Here is a 26,126-nt window from a genome sequence, read left to right as displayed (position 1 = left end):
AACCGAAACAGACATCCGAATGTTGCTGAACTGCAGCTTAGAACAAATGATTAAAATCATAGAGCAGCATGACACACCTTAAAGTGCAGAGGTCGATTTGAAGGCTCCGGCTATTTCTGATGTTGAATGTTTTGGTACCCGTCGATTTGTGAGCCACCGAACGTAGCACGGCAAACCAGGTGCTGTTCCAGTACGTGTCAGCCCCAGCTCTCGCCGTTAAATCCTGTTCTTTGTGGTTCAGTACGCATGAACGTAATGAGCGTCCTTGCGGAGAAACAAAGTGGTTTTCTGTGGAAAGCAAGGCCATCTACAGCCTGTGCTTTTGCATAAACTTGAAACTAAGCAGCAGGGTGGATCAAATTTAACGTGTTTCACCCTGGATGTCGATGTGTTCACCAAGCCCAGCAGCAGAAAGCACCATATTCTCTGGACGGTGTCACAGGCTATTCAAAGACAGTCAGACAAGCCTTTTGTACATTTCTAGGTTGCTAACCACAGTGTTCGACGACAGTTGGATACTGGCGCTTCAGTTATGCTCCTGAGCTTTGAGTTCTTGGCTAGTCGTAAACTTTACAAGTCGCAGATTGCACTTTCGGTGTATAATACTAATGGCATTTCAGTACTAGGTGCTTGGAACCTCCGGGTGATATATTCTGATACAACGGAAACAGTGTTCTTCACAGTGCTGTGTTCACTGGAGAGTTCGAATATTTCTGGCGGTATACAAAATAACGTCCTGCAGGTTAGCTTTCTTATTCCCCATGTGGGTATCAGGAAGTTACGTGAGAAATAACCCTGTTTGTTTCAGGAAGGACTATGACAAGCCAATAATTACGATGTATGCATTGCATTGAAACACAGTGCTCAATTTAGATTTTGCCGGATTCAGCCCGTTTACCTGGCAATGTTTTTTTTATATGTTTAACCATATCTGATTAGCTCCATTAGGTTCTCTGTTACATCGGACCACAGGTTCACACATGCAGTTCGTTTTTTACATCATCATTTCCTAAGATATGATGTTAAAATTATTTGAGTGTCTGAAATGGCAATGTGAATAAATAATACTTACTATGAACTAATAAAGTTAATACTAGCAGTACTTTTACTACTGCAGCTGATGCCATTAATAGTAATAATGATAATAATAATAATAATAATTATTATTATTATTATTTTTATTATTATAACATTAACTAATATAATGATGTAACAGAGATAAAAATACGTTGTAGGGTTACAAAATATATGCTTTCTGGTATAGCGAATTATGATGAAAGCCAATTTATGGAGGATGCACCAGGTAAGAGACGAGGAAGGCCTGATAGGAAGGAAGGATGTACAAGGATAGCGAATGGGTACAATGAGTTATAAACCTTATTCTTACTTTAATAGGTGTGTCATTAACTGTCTTCTGACAGTTCTCTAATATAATGCAGGGGGCTATTCCAGACTCGGGTTCCTGCTACTGAGATGCACTTCAAGATAGTGGCAGAACTGTGGAGTGGGGCTGAAAGAATTTGTTTCTGATAGAAACTGATGTTTCTGCCATGTCGTTCAGATAAGACAGTTAAGGTCGAGGACAAGTATGAGGACAGTGTTCGATCGTAAAATAGTGGAGAAAATAGGGGATAAGGAATTATATGATGTTTTCTGTATACAGTGAGGATAGCGGTGCATATGACGGTGAATAGTGATCAATGAGTCGAACATCATCAACGTAACCAGTTCCTGCAGCTGTGAGCCTTCCTGAGAAAGCCCTTGCAGATTAACATAATTGTAATCAATAATTGGAAGTTTGAGTGCTTGTACAAATTTCGTTTTCAGGTCATGAGGGAATGGCTTTTAAAATTTTTGTGTGCATGGAGAGATTCTGATGCCTTCTTGCACAGTGCATTTACGTGCTCAGTCCATTTTAAATGGCTCTGAGCACTATGGGACTTAACATCTGAGGTCATCAGTCCCCTAGAACTTAGAACTACATAAACCTAACTAACCTAAGTACATCACACACATCCATGCCCGAGACGGGATTCGAACCTGCGACCGTAGCGGTCATGCGGTTCCAGACTGAAGCGTCTAGAACCGCTCGTCCACACCGGCTGGCAGTCCATTTTTGATGTTCATCTGCTTTTACCTCTAGACTCTTTGCTGAAAGGGTGAAGTTGTTATTGACCTTCCCGATTTTTAGGGCTAGCGAGCCGAGAATGTCCGGCCATTACCGTTTGGGTTTCGGATAGGATGAGTGTTAACCCTATATTCTGCGCACATTATAACAGGGCTCAAAGGTCGGTATTGAGATTCTCGACAGCTGACTTCAGGTTTATTGGTTTTGCACTCAGATATAACAGAAGGACATCAGCATACATGTAGTTTTTGCAGTACGATGAAACTGATGACATATCATTTATGTACAACGAAAGGAGTAGAAGAGACAATGCCAAACTCTGGGCGACAACTGATACTAGCTGCCTCCACTGCGACTTCATGGTACCAGATGTACCGCATTGCTGGCGAGATGTCAGATATCAGCGCGACCACTTCGCTAGGCGAGATAGTTAGGCTACTAGGTTTGGCAACAAAATGTCCAAGTAGACAGTGTCAAACGCTTTGTTTAAGTCTGAAAAGCACGTGGTAGTTTCCTCTCATGCTTTCACGGCAAGCTTAATGTCATCTGTTGCCTTTATTGTGGCAGATATTTAACTGCGATGTTTACAGAAACAAGACTGGTGTTTGAATAGAGTGTTGTTCATAGTTAGTTGGTTAATGGCGACTGAACTGCAACAATGGCAAGACAGTCTGGTACCGAGCGCCGTGGGTTTTGAATCCTCGCCAGATGGCAAGGATCTCGATTGCCACTAGAGGTCTCTACAGCCATCGCACCATATGCCGTGGCTCGCATTTAACGTGGGGGCGCCACAGTGGAGAACGTGCTCCCAGCAGCCAATAGCGACGTACCTTGTCCTGTATATAAGCGCCTGCCTCTCGCTGAGCTAGGCCCCACCCCCCGCCACGTTTTCACTGTTGTGTCCCCCCTACCCTCCATCTCTACACCCTTCATCTCCTTTCCCAAGGGGGCTTCCATCAACTTCCCCTCTCGGATGATGCCCTCTCTCCCTCTCTTTATCCCTCCTATCAACTCTGATCCTCACTCCCCCCTCTGTCCCTCTGTCCTTTCCCTGGCCTCCCTCTCCCCCCCCCCCCTTCCATCTTGTTTTCTCCCCACCTAACCTCTCCCTACCACCCTTCTCCCCCCCCAAGTCCTTTTGTATTCCCCTCCTCTGTCTTTCCCCACTCCCTGTCGAATCGGCCCAGCAACCCCCCCCCCCCTATGGGTCTTCGTCCTCCATCGGCTTCTTTCCCCCTTTCCCCACCTCTGTTTCTCCTCTCCTTCCCCCCTTTTTGTTTCCCATCATCTGTTCACCTTCCCCCCACCTGCCCTTGGCTGTGGTATGTCGTATTTGCCAACTTTTTAGTGCAGTGTTCAGAGTTGTTCAGTGTTGTTCGTCTTTCCAATGTGTTGCAAACAGAAGTCATTCTGTCGGTGGGTGTGAATTTTATGTCTCTTGCGAACAGAAACCAGACTGTCGCCGTGATTTTTAATTGTCTGACTATTATTTTACCTGTCTGCTTCATATGTACACTGCTCGCCACCGTAAGTGCAACACCAAGAAAGACAAGAGGTAGCACAACAAAATTTATTTTGTAGATAACATGTTGACCAAGTATCAAATGATTACGTTTACAGACGTCTGTGACATGTGGTTCCTGCCAGAATCAGTAGCCAGAGTAGCCGCCATAGTTGGAGATCACCGCTGCCACACGTCTCGGCATTGAGTCAAACAGACGTTGGATATGTTCCTGGGGTACAGCAGCCCAAGCAGCTTCCACACGTTGCCAAAGATCATCTGGTGTGGCAGCTGGGGATGTAATCTGGGTCACTCGTTGAGCATCCATGGACCACATGTGTTCTATCGGCGAAAGATCCGGAGAGCGAGCCGGCCAGGGAAGCACTTCAATCTGGTTATTGACGAAGAACCTTTGGACAATGCGTGCCACGTGTGGTCGCGCATTATCCTGTTGAAATATGGCTGTGGCCGAGCCCTGAAGGTAAGGAAGGACAACTGGCTCCAACACCTCGGATATGTAGCTCCGGCTATTTAAAGTACCGGCAATGCATACTAGAGGCATGCCAGAGTAATATCCAATACCGCCCCATACCATAATACCCGGTGCAAGACCAGTGTGGCGGTGCATAATGCAGCTGTCCAGCATCCTCTCTCCACGGTGTCTCCACACTCGAATCCGACCATCGTGGTGCTGCAGACAGAAGCGTGCCTCGTCAGTAAAGACAACGTCATTCCATTCTGCCGTCCACATCCGTCTGTCATCACACCATTGGTGACGGAGACGTCTGTGGTTCTGCGTCAATGGTAGACGAAGCAATGGACGTCTTGCAGACAGACCACTCTGCTGTAAACGGCGTCGAATGGTACGCGCAGACACTGGATGATGCGTTACAGACGCAATGTGCTATGCTATCGTTCGGGATGTCACTGAGCGATCCGTCACTGCCATGTGCACAATTTGCCTATCAGCACGTGCAGTGGTGCACCGAGGTGAATGCGATCGACCACGTCGGTCCGTCGTACCCTCCTGCATCCAACGGTCACATATCCGCATTACAGTTGTTTGGTTTCGTCCAACACGACTAGCGATTTCTCTGTATGATAATCCACAATCTCGGTAAGCCACTATCCTTCCTCTGTCGAACTCGGATACTTGATCAAACGATGTTCGCTGTTGTCTACGAGGCACAACTGATCGTTTTGTGAAACAACCACAAGGTAAACACACGTGCCGAACGTACACTCGTCGAAATCGCCAAGCCTTAAATGGCGCTATGAGGTGGCGCCACAGGCGCTCGTGATGTGCGTCTGCGCTGAAATTCTTATCAGTTGCATACCTCATCGCTGCAAACCCATGGTGTAAATTTCACTTGATTCGGATGCTTTCTTCAGGGTGTTGCATTTACGGTGGCCAGCGGTGTATTTTATTAGCATCATCATCTCTTTGTTCTATGTTTAAAGTTCCACGATTTTTCTGCCATGTTACTATTTAAGTCTCCGATTTCATCGGCTGTTTTTATTATTTATTATCTTCGTCTTTTTAAAACAAATTCTGTAGGCTGGAGAGCGGAAGAGCGGCATACTCAGCTGCTGCCAGCCCGAAACTCAATAAAGAAAAAAAAAAGGCTTAGCTAAGCAGTCTGAAATTCGAGGAGTCTATCGACATCTCGGCGATAGACAGCGCGCTTATAGTACTTTGTTTTCGTTACCAGCAGACGTTGTGGATTCGCTTGGTTGTCTCTTATCATCCCGTTGCTTCTTGATTGTTGTCGTCGTAAGGTCTCGCTCGGTCGTCCGTCGTTGTTCATGTCCGTCCTATCCCGTTCGTTTGATCTTCGCGGGCTGCTCTCATTTGGCTCTGCCGCGATTCGTTCTTGGCAACCCCACGACCGTTCCCGTCGCGGTTACAACAAACAGAAGGGTGATTACTCCTGTTTGTGCAAATCAGAGGATCTCAAGAGATTCTTATTATAATAAAGCCGTCAGGCAGGTTGCATCTTTGTGCAGATTTTAGGTCCACTGTTTATCCACAGTTGGTGAAAGACCCATTTCCACTCTCCCAACCTCATTAACTTATGGATAAATTAGGTGCTGATTGATTCATTTCAAAGACTAACGTACGAAATTCTTACCTGTAATCCTCATTATATGGCCCGCCATTAGTACTTCAATGTCTTAATCACCCACGTGGGGTTGTTTCAGTTCAAAAGATTGCCTTTCGGCTTCACGTCGCCTCCAGTGATATTCCAACGCTTGCTGGAACATCTGAAAGCTTAACAGAGGTAAGTGTTGCTTTTTTCAGACGGAAATAGAATATCTGACATGTTATCAACGATCAAGGCATTCTCCTGTTTGTCTGCTATTATGCATCTCTCCTACCCTCTCATTGTTATAGAACTACAGCAGCAATGTGCAAGCTAGCTTATTACTTAATGTTCATAACTTACACAGTGCAAATTGTAGCACCAATGCACCAGCTACGCCAGAAACATACGCCGTTTATTTGATCTCAGGATTGTGAAAAGGGTTCTCATCACTTCCAAGAGGCCTTGTTTAGTGATAGATGTTTCTCTCATAACGATCTCAATAAGCCAGGCATGCACGCAGTTGATGCATCTTCATACAGATAAAAACCCTGCTCTCCCACACAATAAGATATACAGAGAAAACTAATGGTTTTCCCTCAAAGCTTCTTGTTGTTGTTGTGATCATTAGTCCTGAGAGTGGTTTGATGCAGCTCTCCATGCTACTCTATCCTGTGCAAGTTTCTTCATCTCCCAGTTCCTACTGCAGGCTACATCCTTCTGAATCTGCTTACTCTATTCGCCTCTTGCTCTCCGTCTACGATGTTTACCCTCCACGCGGCCCTCCCAACACTAAATTGGTGATCCCTCGATGTCTCAGAACATGTCCTACCAACCGACCCCTTCTTCTAGTCAAGTTGTGCCACAAATAATCTTCTCCCCAATTCTATTCAATACTCGTTGTTAACAAATCTTTCTTCTTCAGAAACGCATACCTTGGCGTTGCCAGTCTACATTTTATATCCTCCCTACGTCGACCATTATCAGTTATTTTGCTAACCCCAAATAGCAAAGCTCCTTTACTACTTTAAGTGTCTCATTTCCTAATCTAATTCCCTAGGCATCACCCGACTTAATTCGACTGCATTCCATTATCCTCGTTTTGCTTTTGTTGATGTTCATCTTATACCCTCCTTTCAAGACACTGTCCATTCCGTTCAACTGCATATTCCAAGTCCTTTGCTGTCTCTGACAGAATTACAATGTCATCGGCGAACCACAAAGTTTTTATTTCTTCTCCATGGATTTTAATACCCACTCCGGACTTTTCTTTTGTTTCCTTTATTGCTTGCTCAATATATAGATTGAATAACATCGGGGAGACGCTACAACCCTATCTAACTCCCTTCCCAACCACAGCTTCCCTTTCATGCCCCTCGACTCTTATAACTGCCATCTGCTTTATGTACAAATTGTAAATAGCCTTTCGCTGCCTGTATTTTACCCCTGCCACCTTTAGAATTTGAAAGAGAGTATTCCAATCAACAGTGTCTGAAGCTTTCTCTAAGTCTACAAATGCTATAAACATAGGTTTGCCTTCCCTTAATCCTTCTTCTAAGATAAGTGGTAGAGTCAGTATTGCCTCACGTGTTGCAACAGTTCTACGGAATCGAAATTGATCTTCCCCGAGGTCGGCTTCTATCAGTTTTTCCATTCGTATGTAAAGAATTCGCGTTATTATTTTTCAGCTGTGACTTATTAAATTGATAGTTCGGTAATTTTCACATCTGTCAACACCTGCTTTATTTCGGATTGGAATTGTTATATTCTTCTTGAAGTCTGACGGTATTTCGCCTGTCCCATAAATCTTGCTCACCAGATGGTAGAGTTCTGTCAGGACTGGCTCTCCCAAGGCTGTCAGTAGTTCTAATGGAATGTTGTCTACTCTCGGGGCCTTGTTTCGACTTAGGTCTTTCAGTGCTCTGTCAAACTCTTCACGTAGTATCATATCTCCCATTTCATCTTCATCTACATCTTCGTACGTTTCCATAATATTGTCCTCAAGTACATCGCCCTTGTATAGACCCTCTATATACTCCTTCCACCTTTCTGCTTTCCCTTCTTTACTTAGAACTGGTTTTCCATATGAGCTCTTGATATTCATGCAAGTGGTTCTCTTTCCTCCAAAGGTCTCTTTAATTTTCCTGTAGGCAGTATCTATCTTACCCCCAGTGAGATAAGCCTCTACATCCTTACATTTGTCCTCTATCCATCCTTGATTGGCCATTTTGTACTTCCTGTCGATCTCATTTTCGAGACGTTTGTATTCCTTTTTGCCTGCTTCATTTGCTGCATTTTTATATTTTCTCCTTTCATCAATTAAATGCAATATTTCTTCTGTTACCCAAGGGTTTCTACTAGCCCTCGTGTTTTTACCCATTTGATCCTCTGCTGCCTTCACTATTTCATCCCTCAGAGCTACCCATACTTCTTCTACTGTATTTCTTTCCCCCATTCCGGTCAATTGTCCCCTTATGCTCTCCCTGAAACTCTGTACAACCTCTGGTTCTCTCTGTTTATCCAGGTCCCATCTCCTTAAATTTACACCTTTTTGCAATGTCTTCAGTTTTAATCTACAGTTCATAACCAATAGATTGTGGTCAGAGTCCACATCTGCCACTGGAAATGTCTTACAATTTAAAACATGGTTCCTTAATCTGTGTCTTACCATTATATAATCTGTCTGATACCTTTTAGTATCTCCAGGGTTTTTCCATGTATACAACCTTCTTTCATGATTCTTGAACCAAGTGTTAGCTATGATTAAGTTATGCTCTGCGCAAAATTCTACCAGGTGGCTTCCTCTTTCATTTCTTAGCTCCAATCCAAATTCCCCTACTATGTTTCCTTATCTCCCTTTTCCTACTCTCACATTCCAGTCACCCATGACTATTAAATTTTCGTCTCCCTTCACTACCTGAATAATTTCTTTTATCTTATCATACATTTCATCAATTTATTCATCATCTGCAGAGCTAGTTGGCATATAAACTTGTACTAATGTAGTAGGGGTTCGTGTCTATCTTGGCCACAATAATGCGTTCACTATGCTGTTTGTAGTAACTTACCCGTACTCCTATCTTTTTGTTCATTATTAAACCTACTCCTGCATTACTCCTATTTGATTTTGTATTTATAACCCTGTATTCACCTAACCAAAAGTCTTGTTCCTCCTGCCATCGAAATTCACTAATTCCAACTGTATCTAACTTTAACCTATCCATTTCCCTTTTTAAATTTTCTAACCTACCTGCCCGATTAAGGGATCTGACATTCCACGCTCCGATTCGCAGAACCCCAGTTTTCTTTCTCCTGATAACGACGTCCTCTTGAGTAGTCCCCGCCCGGAGATCCGAATGGGCGACTATTTTACCTTCGGAATATTTCACCCAAGAGGACGCCATCATCATTTAATCATACTGTAAAGCTGCTTGCCTTCGGGAAAAATTACGGCTGTAGTTTCCCCTTGCTTTCAGCCGTTCGCAGTACCACAGCAGCAAGGCCATTTTGGTTAGTGTTACAAGGTCAGACAAGTCAATCATAAAGACTGTTGCCCCTGCAACTACTGAAAAGGCTGCTGCTCCTCTTCAGGAACCACACGTTTGTCTGGCCTCTCAACAGATACTCCTCCGTTGTGGTTGCACCTACAGTACGGCTATCTGTATCGTTGAGGCACGCAAGCCTCCCCACCAACGGCAAGGTCCATGATTAATGGGGGGTGCAAAGCTTCTTAACAAGGTTAAATGCAGCTATTATCCATCGGAAGAAAGGCGCTCCCTGTTGTCTATGGTGTGATAAAGTTTCATTAGTACCTATACAGACCAATGTCCTTCCACGATAGCTAGGGAGACAGATATCGACTCTGATCTCAGGGTGTTATTACAGTGACGGTACATTAGTGATGGACAGCCTCGCAGTAAAAAGGCTGTTCGCAATTCTCTAATTTTTCATATTTGGTGCAGAGGTATTCTCTCTCTCTGTTCTCCTCCGTGTTATCGTGGTCCATGCGGATAACGACGAATAGCGGATTATTATTCCTCAGTCCCTCCAGCAGGAAGTGTTCCACTTGTTCCATCATTGTCATTGGGGCACCATATACGCAAAACAGTTAGCTAGGTGCCAATACACATGGCCTGACATGGAGGCATAGATCGAACGGTTGACTGCCCACTGCACAGCATGTGGGGTACGTCAATCCTCTCGTCCACAGTGTTTCTTTGTGTAGTCGTGGCCAAGTGGCTCATAGCGAAGACTCATTCTATTTACTCCGGAACTTACTGGAACTGTCATCGGCTAGTCACTGTTGATGTATTCACCTAACTGTTTTCGTAATTCCCATATAGTCCACATGATGGTCAGTATGGCGGGGACCTCATCTCGATCTTTCGGATCAAAGGACTGCTCATGGTTATACTATCAGACAGCAGTCTTTAGTTCACTTCAGCAGACTTTCGGTATTTCTGTCAAGTTAGTGGTCTTGAGCTCGTTACTATTACTATATTCCATCCGCGGCTCGGTGAGGAGGCTAAATATTTTGTAGGAACCTGCGCTCAGGTGGATAAAGTGCTCTGTTCCCACTACCAGCAATAGGCCCTCATTACGTTTTTGTTGTATTATCGCTTCCTGTCAAGTGATGGCAGATCACCTGCAGATATCCTCCAGGAATGCGAAAACAGCTAGCTTATGCTTTGCGTGCACCCATAGCAGAGTATTACATTCTGCTTCGGCACACCATACTTAAGCCTCAGCACGAAGTTTTCTCTTCGGTGTTGAGTAACTATCATCGCTGCGAGCAGGGCATCGGAACAAGGGTTTTGGGCAGATCCTTTTACGCTGCGCATGATTCCTCTGGGCTGCACCTGTGACATCAGAATCATTTGCTTTTCTGAGTGATCCTGCTGTGGACGTTCCGTTCACACATGCTGCCCCTCACAGGACTTTGCTGCACCAGCCGTCTTCGCCTTCCCTGAACCTGGCGCAGGCTCATGCCTGGGAAGAGGCACTGATGGAGATCGATGTGGAGACTCGAAAGACGCCATGGATCCACAGCCCCTGCTGCAGTGGCCGGCACCACTGCATTCATCCGCCTCCTTTGACATCCCAGAGTATTCGTCACTTGTTTCATCTTTTTTTCAGTTTTCTTTTCTTTTGTTTTATCTACAACATTTTACAAAGAGTAATACTATCCAAAATAACAGTAATTTAAGGTTAAAATATAAATAAAATTTTGTTGTCTTTTAAGAAGAATATAAAAAGATGATAGGAAAGAGGAGAGATTTGTTATTGCCATCAACGATTGTGACTGACGGTGAATACCTCAGAAAGCTTTCTTCGAGCTGTTGACCCCCAGTAATACACACACACACACTCACAAACACACACACACACAGACACACACACACACACACACACACACACACGCACACACACGCAAAATAGGTTATTAGTAAAGAAACAATATTGTAAATACTGTGTTTTGTTAATCCTAAGTATTGCCAATCATATGTATTAACTTTAGGTGCTCATCAGTGTACAATATTTAGTGATTTCTTGGCTAGATCTCCAGCACCTTATGCGTATTTACTGTTGCATCTCGTCTTCCCCCTCCTGTTTCTCTTCGTTGTCATTGGTTTAGCTATCACTGTGAGTATCGATATCTACCGTGTGGAGACTGTTGTCTCGCTACTGACTACAGCAAAACTCAGCTTCCGCAAGTTTGCGCTCAGTGGCGTGACGTCACACATTTTGAATACGCGTGCGAAATTGGCCATTGTCGACTGCCGTCGTCCGCTGTTGCTGTCATCTTGCAGTGGTAGGCTCGTACTGAACATCTTCAGCACCGGATTCCTAGTATTATTCAAGTTCACGCCCTTCTCAACCCTATTGAAATTCCTGGGGTGTTTTGCAATCTCTATGGCCTCTCTGTATAGCCTTTCATGGCAGCCGCTTGTGTTTGCCAGTACATGAGTCCTATCAAAATGATTGTGGTGGTCTCCTGATCGTAAGTCATGTTCCACAAAAGCTGATTTGTCAGTCTGCCCTCTCCTACAATTTCCCTTGGCCTCTTCGAGTTACTTTTTGACAGTTCTTTTTGTAGTACCCACGTACACATCACCACAACTACACGTAATCCTATAAATTCCTGCTTTTTCCAGCGCTTGCTGATCATCCTAGGCCGATTTATGTGATTTTGTATCTTTCGTGTTGGTATGTTGATTACCGAGATGTTCCGATTACTCAGGATTTTTCCTATGCGATCAGTCACGTCCTTAACGAATGGCAGGAAAACATTACATTTCCCCGGCGTTTCAGCATCGTTATAGTTTTTACGCTGTGGTCTTAACACTCTTTTCACCTCACTGAACATGTAACCATTCCTGAGCAATGCGTTGGTGAGATGTTTAATTATGCGTCAAGCAGCTGTGTTTCGCAGGTTTTCCTTGCTCTATCCGCCAACTTTTGTATGATGCCTCGCATTTGTTGTGGGCGGTGGTTCGAATCCCGGTGTAGGTAACGGTCTGTGTGGGTGCGTTTTGGGTAAACCGTGTGGCCCAAGCTACCATCTTATTTCTTGAAAACTAGTACCTCAAGAAAATATAATCTTCCGCCTGTCTACTTCTCCTTGGTAAACTGAATTTTCGGATTGCTTTTGCTGCACATAGTGGAAAAAATATGAATTACGGCGACTTTATTACTGCCAGCATTCGTGTAGCATGCGGGAGAAAACATATCACCGAATGGAAAAGCTGCGCATGGTCCTTAACGTCTTCCCGTTATTCCAGCGTTTGATGTTCCTCCACTTGGTTACGCTGGGGACGCAAGAGACATTTATGACGACGAGTTTGTGATTAGTGACTACCCAGATCTGTGAAAGACGATTTGACATTTCTGCATACGGAAGAAATCAATATATCTTTCCGTGTCGGCGAAAATAAATGAAATTTTTCATTTCTAGAAACAGCTAGGAAAAGAAAGATTCTATATATGTTGAACTTTGCATTGTTATTATTATCACTATTATTGCAGTGTTCCTAGATTGGTTGTATATATTCTTCAAGTAATTTTAATTTTGTAGGCAATGCCAGCGTCTGTAGAACAAACAATCAATTATTCAGTTTCAGAGCTAACATATTCAGTCTTCGCTAAACAGCATATGTAATCTCGTGGAAGCTCTACTACTGAAGAGCAGAGTTCCTGAGGCCAGGTGCCGCGTCGTCTCTTCCGCTCCGTTGATAAACAAGAGGAGGAATGGAAAGAATACCGGATACAGCTCGAGCAGAACTTCACCGTCTACAAAGTCGTAAGATACTCACCACATTCTTTCTTTTTTTCTTGGCTAGTAGTGTCAGTATTTTTGTTGTACGGAAAATTGTTCCCGAGAAAAGGACCCGTAACCTGCCCTATTAGGAAGTTATTAGCAAACTTGATGAATTTTTTAAAGAGAGGATCGTGTAGTAGCTGCTAATTTTAAATTTTCTCTCGCGCGTCGTCGAGCTCAAGGGCATGACTCGGAACAGTAAATTCAACAGCACTGGTGGAATTTCCTATCAAGAGGAAACGCTATGCAGTGCAATTATTTAGAATCTTGCAGACAACAGAATATGGGGTGCTATCCTACAGCACCAAAATCCTTGTCTCAATGATATACCTAAATTAATCGACAAGAAGGTAGTATAAGAATTGGCGGAAATATATAGTCACAGAGATTCGTTCTAAATGCTCTCCACACCGTGTGGCTTTTGTTCACAACAGCTCAAGCCAAGCGAGTTCTTATGGCATGAGGCGCGTCACCAATTAAACTGATAAATTCACGGACTCTGAATTCTTGTGTCAAGTGTTATGTCATTCATGATCACAAACAGTGTTTTACGCATGATCACAAACACTGTCCAAAATTAGGACAAATGTAGGAAGTTGTATCTGCTGAAGAAGAGCAAAGCAAACTCTATTAAATTCCATCTACAGTGGTGTCCAAAATTAAGGCAAAACACCGTTATCTCCCTGTCCTGTGGCTAATTCGCGATATAATCAAACAAACTGTCAACCAGATGTGCGTACGAGATTGTCCTGCACAATGGAATTCCGATCAACGGACAACCATGCCAACGATGACGTCAGGACATTATGAAATGAGGAAGTGTTTTCCGGGTAGTCCCACATCCACAATCGCTATGTACAGTCACAGACGGTGTAGTATGGCACAGTAAAGATGCTTACCAAACTCTCCACGGTGGAGGACCATACAAAGAACGCAAGCAGGTCAGTCGCATACTCATGTGGCCCGATTGCATAGTGTGATTCGTTCTGTTCTTTCTCGGATGTGGCGACAATTTATAAAGACCGAAAATGTATCCCGACGACCAGGGCAGGGCCGACCTAGTGTGACTTCGGAAGAGAAGACCGTCATTCGTATGTAAGGGCACGACAGTACCGCCTTAGTACTACGGCAAACGGTGTGCGTAAGGCTTCGGCAGAGTGGCCTTTATTGCCAGAGACCTGCTGTGTCTAACTCTGCTTCGTCTTCACGGAAGCGACCATCTAGAGAGGAGTCATCAACATGCCACCTGGACGGTTGAACAGTGGGCCAATGTTGTTTCACAGATGAGTCCCGTTTTGGTCTGGTGAGTGATTCTCGACGGATTCGCATCTGGGGGGAACGTGGAACACTATTTCGGGACCAAAACATTGTGGAAAGAGACCAGAATCGAGGAGGATCTCTAGCAGTGTGGGCAGAGATTATATATTACCGTTATAACTCCTTTTCATGACATTGTATTGGTGAATCGTCTTGGCTTAACAGCCGTCAGGTATCGTGAAGAGATCTTAGACCTGATCTGCGGTTGTTGCGAGGTGCTGTGGGCTCAGACATTGTATTGATGGGCGATAATGTTCGCTCACATATAGCACGGGTGGTTGAGGTTTTACAGGAAACGGAAGATATTGCACGCATGACGTGGCCTGCTTGCCCTCCCGATTTGAATTCCATAGAGCATGTCTGGGATGCACTAGGGAGGTGGCTTTCTTCACGTCTGCATCAACCCCTGCTCTCCAAGACTGCAACCAGCTATGTAGCCAGAATGGGCATTATTCCCTCAACGTGAGACTGATGACATCATTCGCAACATGCCCCGTCATTGTGAGGCCTGTATTACTGCCACATGCGGTAACACCCCATACTGAGAACATTAAGTAGTTGTAAATATGTATGTGCAAATCTGTTAAGCTGGAAAAAAGGAAGAACGTTTTTGTCTATCGTTATGCATATTGCAGTTGTTTATGTTCTGAATTCTTTGCTTTATTTCTACTTTATTGTCACCCGTTTATACTTTTTTGTGACAAAATAAAAACAAATTTGCAAAATACCCGTCTTTCTCTAATTTTGAACACCAGTGTAGGTTTGAGCAAATGGAGGGTACTATTATCTTACATTCTGAGTCTTTACCCCTCATTCCACATTTTTTGCAGTTTCTTCCGTTTTAAAAGTGGGAATTTAAGGAGATGGGACCTAGATAAACTGAATGAACCAGAGGTTGTACAGTGTTTCAGGGAGAGCATAAGGGAACAATTGACCGGAATGGGGGAAAGAAATACAGTAGAAGAAGTATGGGTAGCTCTGAGGGATGAAATAGTGAAGGCAGCAGAGGATCAAATGGGTAAAAACACGAGGGCTAGTAGAAACCCTTGGGTAACAGAAGAAATATTGCATTTAATTGATGAAAGGAGATAATATAAAAATGCAGCAAATGAAGCAGGCAAAAAGGAATACAAACGTCTCGAAAATGAGATCGACAGGAAGTACAAAATGGCCAATCAAGGATGGATAGAGGACAAATGTAAGGATGTAGAGGCTTATCTCACTGGGGGTAAGATAGATACTGCCTACAGGAAAATTAAAGAGACCTTTGGAGAAAAGAGAACCACTTGCATGAATATCAAGAGCTCAGATGGAAAACCAGTTCTAAGCAAAGAAGGGAAAGCAGAAAGGTGGAAGGAGTATATAGTGGGGCTATACAAGGGCGATGTACTTGAGGACAATATTATGGAAATGGAAGAGGATGTAGATGAAGATGAAATGGGAGATATGATACTGCGTGAAGAGTGTGACAGAGCACAGAAAGACCTAAGTCAAAACAAGGCCCCCGGAGAAGACAACATTCCATTAGAACTACTGACAGGCTTTGGAGAGCCAGTCCTGACAAAACTCTACCATCTGGTGAGTAAGATGTATGAGACAGGCGAAATACCGTCAGACTTCAAGAAGAATATAATAATTCCTACCCCAAAGAAAGCAGGTGTTGACAGATGTGAAAATTACCGAACTATCAGTTTAATAAGTCACAGCTTCAAAATACTAACGCGAATTCTTTACAGACGAATGGAAAAACTGTTGTAAGCCGACCTCGGGGAAGACCAGTTTCGATTCCATAGAAATGTTGCAACACGAGAGGCATTACTGACTCTACAACTTTACTTAGAAGAAAGTTATGGAAATGCAATCCTACATTTCTAGCATTTGTAGACTTAGAGAAAGCTTTTGACAATGTTGTCTGGAATATTCTCTTTCAAATTCTAAAGGTGGCAGGGGTAAAATACAAGGAGCGAAAGGCTATTTATAATTTGTACAGAAACCCGATGGCAGTTATAAGAGTCGAGGGGCATGAAAGGGAAGCAATGGTTGGGAAGGGAGTCACACAGGGTTGTAGACTATCCCCGATGCTATTCAATCTGTATATTGAGCAAGCCAAATTGGAAACAAAAGAAAAGTCCGGAGTAGGTATTAAAATCCATGGAGAAGAAATAAAAACTTTGAGGTTCGCCGATGACATTGTAATTCTGTCAGAGACAGCAATGGACTTGGCAGAGCAGTTGAACGGAATGGACAGTGTCTTGAAAGGAGGGTATAAGATGAACATCAACAAAAGCAAAACGAGGATAATGGAATGTAGTCGAATGAAGTCGGGTGATGCCCAGGGAATTAGATAAGGAAATGAGACACTTAAAGTAGTAAAGGAGTTTTGCTATTTGGGGAGCAAAATAACTGATGATGGTCGAAGCAGAGAGGATGTAAAACGTAGACTGGCAATGGCAAGGAAAGCGTTTCTGAAGAGGAATAATTTGTTAACATCGAGTATAGATTTAAATGTCAGGAAGTCGTTTCTGAAAGTATTTGTATGGAGTGTAACCATGTATGGAAGTGAAACGTGGACGATAAATACTTTAGACAAAAAGAGAATAGAAGCTTTCCAAATGTGGTGCTACAGAAGAATGCTGCAGATTAGATGGGTAGATCACATAACTAATGAGGAGGTATTGAATATAATTGGGGGAAGAGGAGCTTGTGGCACAACTTTACTAGAAGAAGGGATCGGTTGGTAGGACATGTTCTGAGACATCGAGGGATCACCAATTTAGTATTGGAGGGCAGCGTGGAGGGTAAAAATGGTAGAGGGAGACCAAGAGATGAATACACTAAGCAGATTCAGAAGGATGTAGGCTGCAGTAGGTACTGGGAGATGAAGAAGCTTACACAGGATAGAGTAGCATGGAGAGCTGCATCAAACCAGTCTCAGGACTGAAGACCACAACAACAACAACCCCCTCTTCCTGGCTATACTCACATGAACTGTAAAGAAATCCGTAAAACGCAAAACTTGGGTAATTCAGATCAGTTTTTCTTACATGGACAAACAACAGAGGCTCTGTGCCTCACAAAAAGATTAAAGCAGTCTTACAAAAGTGAGAACTGGCAATTACACTCAGACAACAATCCGCAAACTATTCTTATCATTACCGCTTTGCTATCAATCTATACCATTTCTGACAGATGCTGCTGCTTCAGTCACTCTGATTAATGAAACTGCTTACAAGCTACAGGGACACTCTCACAATAAAAAAATCACTTTTCGCCTTACAGCCTACAACGGCGACAGTTTCTCTGTTCTTGGAAAGTGAAATTTGTAGGCGAAATATCGAAGTGTGACGGTACCAGTCCTATTCACAGTAGTTCGATCACCATCGAGTACCAACATCTTTGGCAAGGATACATTTGGTTGGGTAGCATTAGATATTTAGGACAAAGTGCATTCTGTTGGTACTCAAATATCGAATGCTAAAATTCAGCAGTTGTGAGAAAAATATGTAGATTTATTCAATGGTACATTGGTATATGCAAAGAGTTTTCAAGTGTACATTACGCTCAAAGACAATGTTCAACCTAACTTTCACCGCGCATTGCCGTTGCCTCACGCCATTCACAATGAAGTACCTTCTGAACTCAGCAGAACATACTGGTCTCTTGAACCCTACTTTTGCAAGTATAAAAATCGAATCGGAAAACTATCCTTTGTACTGACACTAACGCTCAGTGGTTATGGTTCTTTTACGCTTACACGTTTTGAAGACCTATTGGATCACCTAGAAGGTGGACGATTCTTTCTAAAATTGATTTAGCCAGTGCTTCTAAGCCTCCCTTGGATGTGGAAACAAAGTAATTTATGGAGGTCAACAAACACGTCGACTTGTATCAGTACCAGTGTCTTCCCTTCGGAAGCACATCCGCTCCTAAGTTATTTAGCGCTTTCTTGAACAAGTGATGTTGAAAGTTCCGTCATGTTAAAATTATTTGGATGTCACCACTGCTTCCGAAAATAATACCGGAACAGCAAATCAAATACCTGGAACCTCTTTTCCAGGTATTAACCAATGCAGGGCTTGAGTGTAATTTACAGGAGTGGTTATTTGGGACCTCTTAAAAACGTAGAATACAGGCAGTTCTGGCCAAACTGACCTACCATATGAAATTTATTCCGAGAGAGAGCTGCACAAATTGCTACTCCTTGTATGATCTTCAGCGTAAAGGCACCCCGTTGCAATAGACTGGAGAATGCGAACATACATTTCAGAAGTTTAAAGATGCATTGCTTAGTCACCCATGCCTTAACTCGATCGGTACCACTATCTCCTCAATGTATCTGCGAAACCAAACGTTTCGTTCGCACTTTCACGCTCAGATTTCCAAAACTCGTGCTTCGCACTCGAGGGAAACTGCTTTGTAGTTGTTCCTGAAGGCCTATCGTACTCTGCCTTTTCATGATACCTCACCGGCAGAGTTATTACATGGTCGTCGTAACTGCTCTGCATCAATTTCAACCTCAACAGCCTAGTTCAGACACGAACTTCGCAACGAAGTTCTTCACGAAGGACGAAGTTTTCTATCGTCTTTTTAACAAGCATCAAAACTGTAAATCAGCCATCGAAACTCAGGCGACTGGTAGGGCTCATTATACCATTTGAGGCAAATCAGATACCAATCGACAACACCAAAATTACCTTTTGGTGATTTTTTGATCCTGCGATAAACGTTCACATTTCAGAAACGCTACCTACACCACAGACTGCTGCCCCGAGGAGATGTTGCTGGTGCATGACGTTTAGATCCTTGGGTCGTCAGACGACTCTACCACGGGACTCGGCCACTGCCTGCCCACGCAGCCGCCGCCACATCCACAGCCGCTGGAACAGCATCCACCGCAACTTCCAGCGACGCAAGAGAAGGATGTAGAGTGTGCATGAACTGCCAAGCCCTCTGCTTTCACTGCAGCACCGATAGTCGACCAGATTCTTGCCGCTGCATAGACGTCCTCCCTCCCGATTTTTTGAACGTTATTTGGGACATATGCAGTTTCATCAGCAGCACGATAACACAAAACTAACCCCGTTCGTCGTCTGTACCCCCGTTATGCGAAGAGAGTTAGCAATGCTTTCGTTTTTTGAGGGGGGGGGGGGGGGAGTGCTGTACCGAAGGTACCTTCGTCTACTGCCCTCAGCACATCACGCACTGACCTCATCTACGCAGTCGGCTGCTAAAGAGGTCTCGTCAGACTCCGTCAGGTGGCGTCACACATGCAGCCAGAGAACGCCGAAATAACGTCACCCTACGGTCCGAAATTGTGATTGGACTACTTGTCTCTATAAGCCGACAGACTCAGAGCTTGGCTTTATGCTATGCTAAGATTATCTTCATATTATCATATCGAACGGACAACAGTGCTATGAGAAATTTCTGCCCCGAAAAGGACTGCTGCGATTGCCAGGGACTATTGTAAATCCAATACTAGTGGAATAGAGGGAGATACAGCAGAGAGACTACAGGTTACAATGTTATGTATGCTTTCTAGCATATATATTGTAAATAAATACATTTATATTTTAGTCCTTCTACCGTGTTTGATGAATTCTGAAGGGTTCATCCATCTCGTTACACTGGAGGAACGACAGTGAGTAAACTGTGGGCACTCTCATTTTTCTAGGTAACATCAGTCATGTTCACAAGTAGTAGGACTAAGAGAGAACGAGGTCAGTCGGCAATGTTGGCAGATTCCCCCTCCCACACCCCTCTGATGTAGCTCAATTGACTTACATGTAATATGATGGAAAATTAGAAGAAATATTGGGAAATTGAAAATAGACAAACAGTGCAACATATTTTTCCCACCACTCTAATATTACTGTGGAAGTAGCCCAGTACACGTGAGTGTCAAATGGTGGGAATTTTAAAACTACTATGAACAATAGTCTTAATGATGCGCAGTTTAAATAACCAAGGTGTTGACCTGGAGACATGAGGACAGCCTGTAAGACATCAGAATCGTATATAGGTCATCTGGCATTATGAGGACACTCTGCATGGTTGTCAGGCCATTTACGTCGAAGGTGGTGGACCAAGGGATACACATCATTTTCCGATATCGTAGGTCGTGAGTTTACGATCATAGCCTAATGGTAAAATGGTGGGAAATTCAGAAATCCTTGGATTCCACCACTCCTGTGATACTACAGCTCAGAGTCTACTTGTCGCAAGTGTAAGTCCACTTGTGCTATGCTCATATTTAATGTGTAAACAATTTTCTCCACCTTTCTAACATTGTAAAGTGACACTCTAACCTTAACGTTTGCGACAGAACGAGGACAGCAACAACTGCATCTTTGTTTAAACAAAAAATTTAAGGTAGAGCTCTCTTCTGTGGTCAGAGGGTCCATGTGCCCAGTCTTCTCTGGTAACGTATTCATAAATGCGATCACCATCCGCCACTGTAGATGGCTGCCATAATGTCTCCAGATAACTCAGCACACCAACTGACTCGCATGTTGTGCAGCAGAAATGGAGGATAAAAATAGTACCATCTCGAAGAAACCTCGGCAACATTATGAAACTTTCCAGCATATATGGCTGATAAGCCGGAGCCTGCCTGTGCTGACATGTCTGTACCTACATTTTGGAAATGCTGAAGAAATTATGTTGTTTATTATGGCTCTACTGTCATCCCCACAGCCCCTCTGGTGACAGAAGCCAAGAGACATAAGTTAAAAAAGCGGAGAAATTTGAAATGGTTAAAAGCATACCTATGAAACTTTTGCTACTATAATGTCAAAATCCAGTCTGCGGTTACACAAGGGTAACTGAACCAGCGACCCTTTATTACAACACGTCAGTTCTTCGCATGCCTAAAAAAGATGGATCCATACACTGGTTCTTGACTCACAGCAAATCAATACAATAACAGAAACCGGGACGGACTCATCAGAGACACGCGTTTTCACGATAAAGGACGCTCACATCAGTGAAACTCCAAACAAGCTATTGGAAGATCGAGTTACACCCACCATGACGAAAATACATGGTTTTTCTCTGGTTTGGTCACAGTTATCAGTTCCTAAAACTGCATTCAGGGTGACTATGTCATCTTCATCCTTCGTATGAGGGTTCAATACCGTAATCCCAGAGAGTTTAATAAAAAACGTTACGCTTTACGTAGATTTTGTATTGATAGGGAAAAGTCGTGGGAAGTGCATAATGAGGCCCTTGACTAATTATTAGAGTACTCAAGAAGTGAAATTTTTGGGGCATGTAGGCCTCAGTGCCGAGAAATTACAAGCCATTCCACATTATGTGATACCCGCCTCAAGACATGGAGGTCACACATTTATTGAATTAACTAAGTCCGTAAGAGATTTATCAAGAACACCATAAAGGACCCTAACCTTGATCCAGTTAACTGTCAAAGATGTAAACTTGTACTGGAATGAAGAGACGCAAAGAGAGTTTAAAGCACTGAAGTAGGCATTAATAAACGGACCGGTCTTGGTCCACCCGGGTTAGGAACTGAAAGAGTTATTCAGCACCAGGAGGAATACCGATGTGGCGCAGTTGGAGCCTCTCGCAAATGTCTAAGGATTTACTAATTTGTGGTATTTTCTGTTTGGTACATCTACTAACGTATATTGCAGTCTTAAGGCTCTGCAATGCAATGAAGTTTATACTTCGGCTCTGACCCACTGGTGAGAGTAGGACTAAAATGAGGAACTGACAACAACTTATCTGAAAGCTGTCTTGATTTGTTTGCATACCATTTGGGAACCACAATGGTGTAACTGCAACGAATGTGCCCATTAATACGATAAAGACCCCGTACTTAACGAAGTGAAGAAAAAATGAAACGATGGAAACCAAGCGAATATTCAGCATTTGTCTATGGTTAAAAATGGAGTTTTCATCTGAAAACTAAGTCAGGTAGATGATAATTGCATGCTGTGTAACCTAAAGGAATTAACAAACAATTAGAAGTGAAACACACACTTCAGTTGGATACACTTTAATACGTGGAAGTGCTACAGCAAAATGTGAGAATCTGCATATTCCAGTGAGGTGGAAAAGAGATATAGAAGGTTTCTGCGTCCTGAAATTCCTGCCAAGAGACAAAACTGCCAATTGTTTCACTCAACAGTTAATTTTTTCCGATTGGGGTGGTGAGATTGTGGGAAAATGCTACATCTGGCTTGTCTGGCCCCTTACCTTGAACACAACATGGATTTCGGCACGTGTTGATGGAATTCCAATTTGGCGACTTTTGTCCCTTTGAGTAGTGGCATAGCAAGGCCTTGGACCACGGCGTTTAAGGATAAATTCCTAACAGAAATAGAGAAAGTGGAAAAGGTCGTTTTCAACAGTAGTGCTGTGCTGTTAAATTCTGGTCTCATAGATGACTGAATATATTGCTGTGGAGGAAGATTAAGGCCGTCTGTTCATCTCGGTTTCATATGCCTACCAATGTAGCACAAAGAGTTATGAACATCTAAGAAAGCTATTCTGACTCTGTTGCTAAAGCCAACGTGGAGTCTGGAATATCTTCCTCAAAGGTTTTCAAAATAAGATCAATGAACTGCCTCACGATGCTGTGGGGTGGGTCCCATTCTTTATAGGAAAAAAAAGTGATCAGCTGATAAGATTAGAGAATCAATTCAATCTCCTACTGTGTGGAGAAACTGGCATTCAAGATTGTAAGATTGGTAATAGAGAAAAACATTGTTGCTCACAAAAGCAGAAAGATCATCAAAGGAGTGTCATGTCAGATGGATCTTAAGGGTAGACAGAAGATGTTAGTCAAATCACACGAACTGTTGAAGAGACACAAGCTTCCTAGCAGTATGTTCCTTAATGTGTTTTGCCACTCATTTCGAGAATGAAGGATATTACATCCAAAAGTCGTCGAAGTGGAAATATCAAATATGAAAAGGTTACAAGTGGCTCTACATTTATCGAAGCTCCAAGAGTTTTAGAGAGGGATGTGAGTGGGAATTTGGCAAACAAAGGGTGAGAAAACTTTCCAGGATATTATAATAACGAAGTACGTTCTTTTGCTATGATGAGTAGCAGGATTTCCAATAGGAATTACTTGACATTTTGTGTTATCATGTGAGGTGAGCTGTGCAGATTTAATTTCCTCCTGGAGTTTTTGTTGGTGAAATAGAGTTGGCCAAGTCACATGTGAAGATTCTTGACTGAAACCATCAGCAGAAATTCTGTAGGGTTGCTATATTATAATAGGTTTATCATTAAAAAGACTGCTACGGTAGTTGCGTTGTGCATATGAGCTACCAGATGCACAAGTTGTGTGGAGCCCATGTAAGGATTGCCAGATGCGGAATTTGCGCTGTGCTTATGTATTTATTAGCAGATGCAGAAGTTGAGGTGTGCTGCAGAACTGGCCTGAGAGAGCAGGGAATCAGTGAATCGTAGGGAACTAGGCTGTATTAGAATCTGTGGTGAAGTTACTTTTTTCAGAAAGGAATGGTTCGTTCAGAGTTTATAAGGAGGATGTCATGGAGAAACTACAAATCTGTGATGCATGATGGCCAAAGATGCCAGAGGTTAGATCGAACAACAGAGAAAGAAAAAGAGAGAGGTATGGACACAAAATGAGATCATCTTGCCCCATTAGAAGATATTTATTGAAGAAGTACTTAAATGAAGGATCGGTCAGGTAAGATATGTATTTTGACACAATGTTTTAAGGCAATCTGAAGTGAAATTCTTATTATAATGTTTTATTCTAACTGTGAAAACTCTACTGATTGTGTCTGTAATATTTCGAATGGTGTTTCCTTTGACTAAGTGTAATGAAAAAGAGAATTCATTTGCCTGACTTTTCATTGATCGAGATGATGATTTTTTTTTAGGGTGGGCAACACAAAAGATAAAAGGTCTACTGCCATCTCTGCAAAAGGGTTAGTTTTCACTAGAATGAGGTCTCGCAGGATGTGGATACAGAGATGTTTGCACACGTCTGGTTAAGGTTAACTATTAATACGTGCTGATCTGGAGACTGATTGGGTCGAAAGTTGAACGAGGGGTAGCGTTTTGAAGGGCGCAGAGGGAAAACTGCCAAGGCAAGAGCCAAGGAGCCAAAGAGCAGTAGCGGGTTTCTTGCTGCCTGCGATAGGTCACGGAAGGGTGGGCTTTGTTAGTAGTGGGTATCATGCTGAACCTTTGACGTTGTGCGGTGCTGTTACTCGGAGACTGCCGCTCGGTGCCGGTGTTGATTTCTCGGTCAGCGTCAGCATACTTGTTAAAGTTAGGTTCATAAACGTTTTGTGCCCGGAAAGGTCATATATCAGATTCACAATGTAGGGTGACGTTGGCGATTATTTTGTGCGTCGGTCTCCCTGGTCGGCTTTAATAGCAGCTGGCATATCCAGGAAACGTTACTGATATCCAGGGGCTTGCCGACGTTTGTCGCTTGTGGGTTTTTGTTAGCGTGCCATAGTTGGTTATGCCCAACCTAGTAATGTATAACCAACTATGGAAAGCTAACATACATCCACAAGAGGGAAATATAAATGAAATAATATCTGGGTGCAGACTTGTTGACCAGGTTCTAAAGGTGCTTATGCATGACTTGATTTCCTATGGATCATGATGGAGGACACTTGATGAGGAAGAGGAGAGTTACAATCACAAGGAGTGAATATTGAAATAGTAGTTGAAGTGGATAGGTTATCTCTTTGTGTATAGTAGTTAACATGTGGAAGAGTAGTGAAGCTGGCAGGGGATAACACGATACAGTGTAACTTAAATGTTTGTGGTAACATAGTTTTTACTTATTATGTTGGGCGATTAATATCTGTTTGGCGGGTATCATACCATCTAATACTGGAATTGGGAGGTTTGTGAATCCATTTTCTGACCCTATCATAGGATGTCTTATTTTTATAAACCTCCATGAGATTATCCTATGAAAAAAATTTTTTTATCCACAATCGGTTTTGAGGTATCTCAAACATGTTGTACATTTTCTCTAGGTAGCAAACTGTACATCTCATACAAGTGATGGAACATTACAAGGCTCTGCCAAATGCGCTTCCAAATTTTGTGTACCCTTTAGTGTTTTTATACTATGACGTGACAATCCTAATGTAAAATTCGATTTCATTTCATTTGTTCTTGTTGTATATCTTGTATTTCACTCTACGTTTTGTGTGTGTCTGGGGTTATATCAAAGGACCTTCGTGTCAGGCACGCATTGAAAGTCACTCTTGTTACTGTTATGAGGCTTTGTAGGTCGAATTCGAAAGATACGGTCTGACTTACGGCTTGGATGAAATCATTGTTCTCAGATGACCTTGTTTCCATTCCCCTTCCGGCCACACGGTGGAGGTTGCTGCCACTACTGATGTGCACGCGAGGAGGTCCTTCCTCGGCCCTAGCTGCTTGAGGCTCCATGTAAAAAATACCAGCATAGCGATTGCCGAGGCGAACGGTGGTTCAAAACATGATAATCCGTCTCCTCACTCGGCCATATGTAAACACGCTGACAGAGCAGCGACGAGCGGGTCTACCTGAGGTTATGTGGCCAGCGGTTGTATGAACAGTTGGAGCTGATCGACTTCCTGATGTCATATGAACAGTTGCGTGGGGGCATGAGCTATTGTCAAAAGTTACGAACAAGTTCATCGCAGAGAAGGACTCGAAAACCGCTTAGTCAAGGGGACTTACTGTGAGAGGGAAAAAAGAGAGACTTGCCAGTTAGCTGTCTGCGGAGAGATGGAAAACGGAAGGGCAAATTGTTCTTGGTGT

This window comes from Schistocerca serialis, chromosome 3, assembly GCF_023864345.2.
Source record: "Schistocerca serialis cubense isolate TAMUIC-IGC-003099 chromosome 3, iqSchSeri2.2, whole genome shotgun sequence".
Taxonomy (NCBI): Eukaryota; Metazoa; Arthropoda; class Insecta; order Orthoptera; family Acrididae; genus Schistocerca; species Schistocerca serialis.
This window is presented reverse-complemented; position numbering follows the sequence as displayed.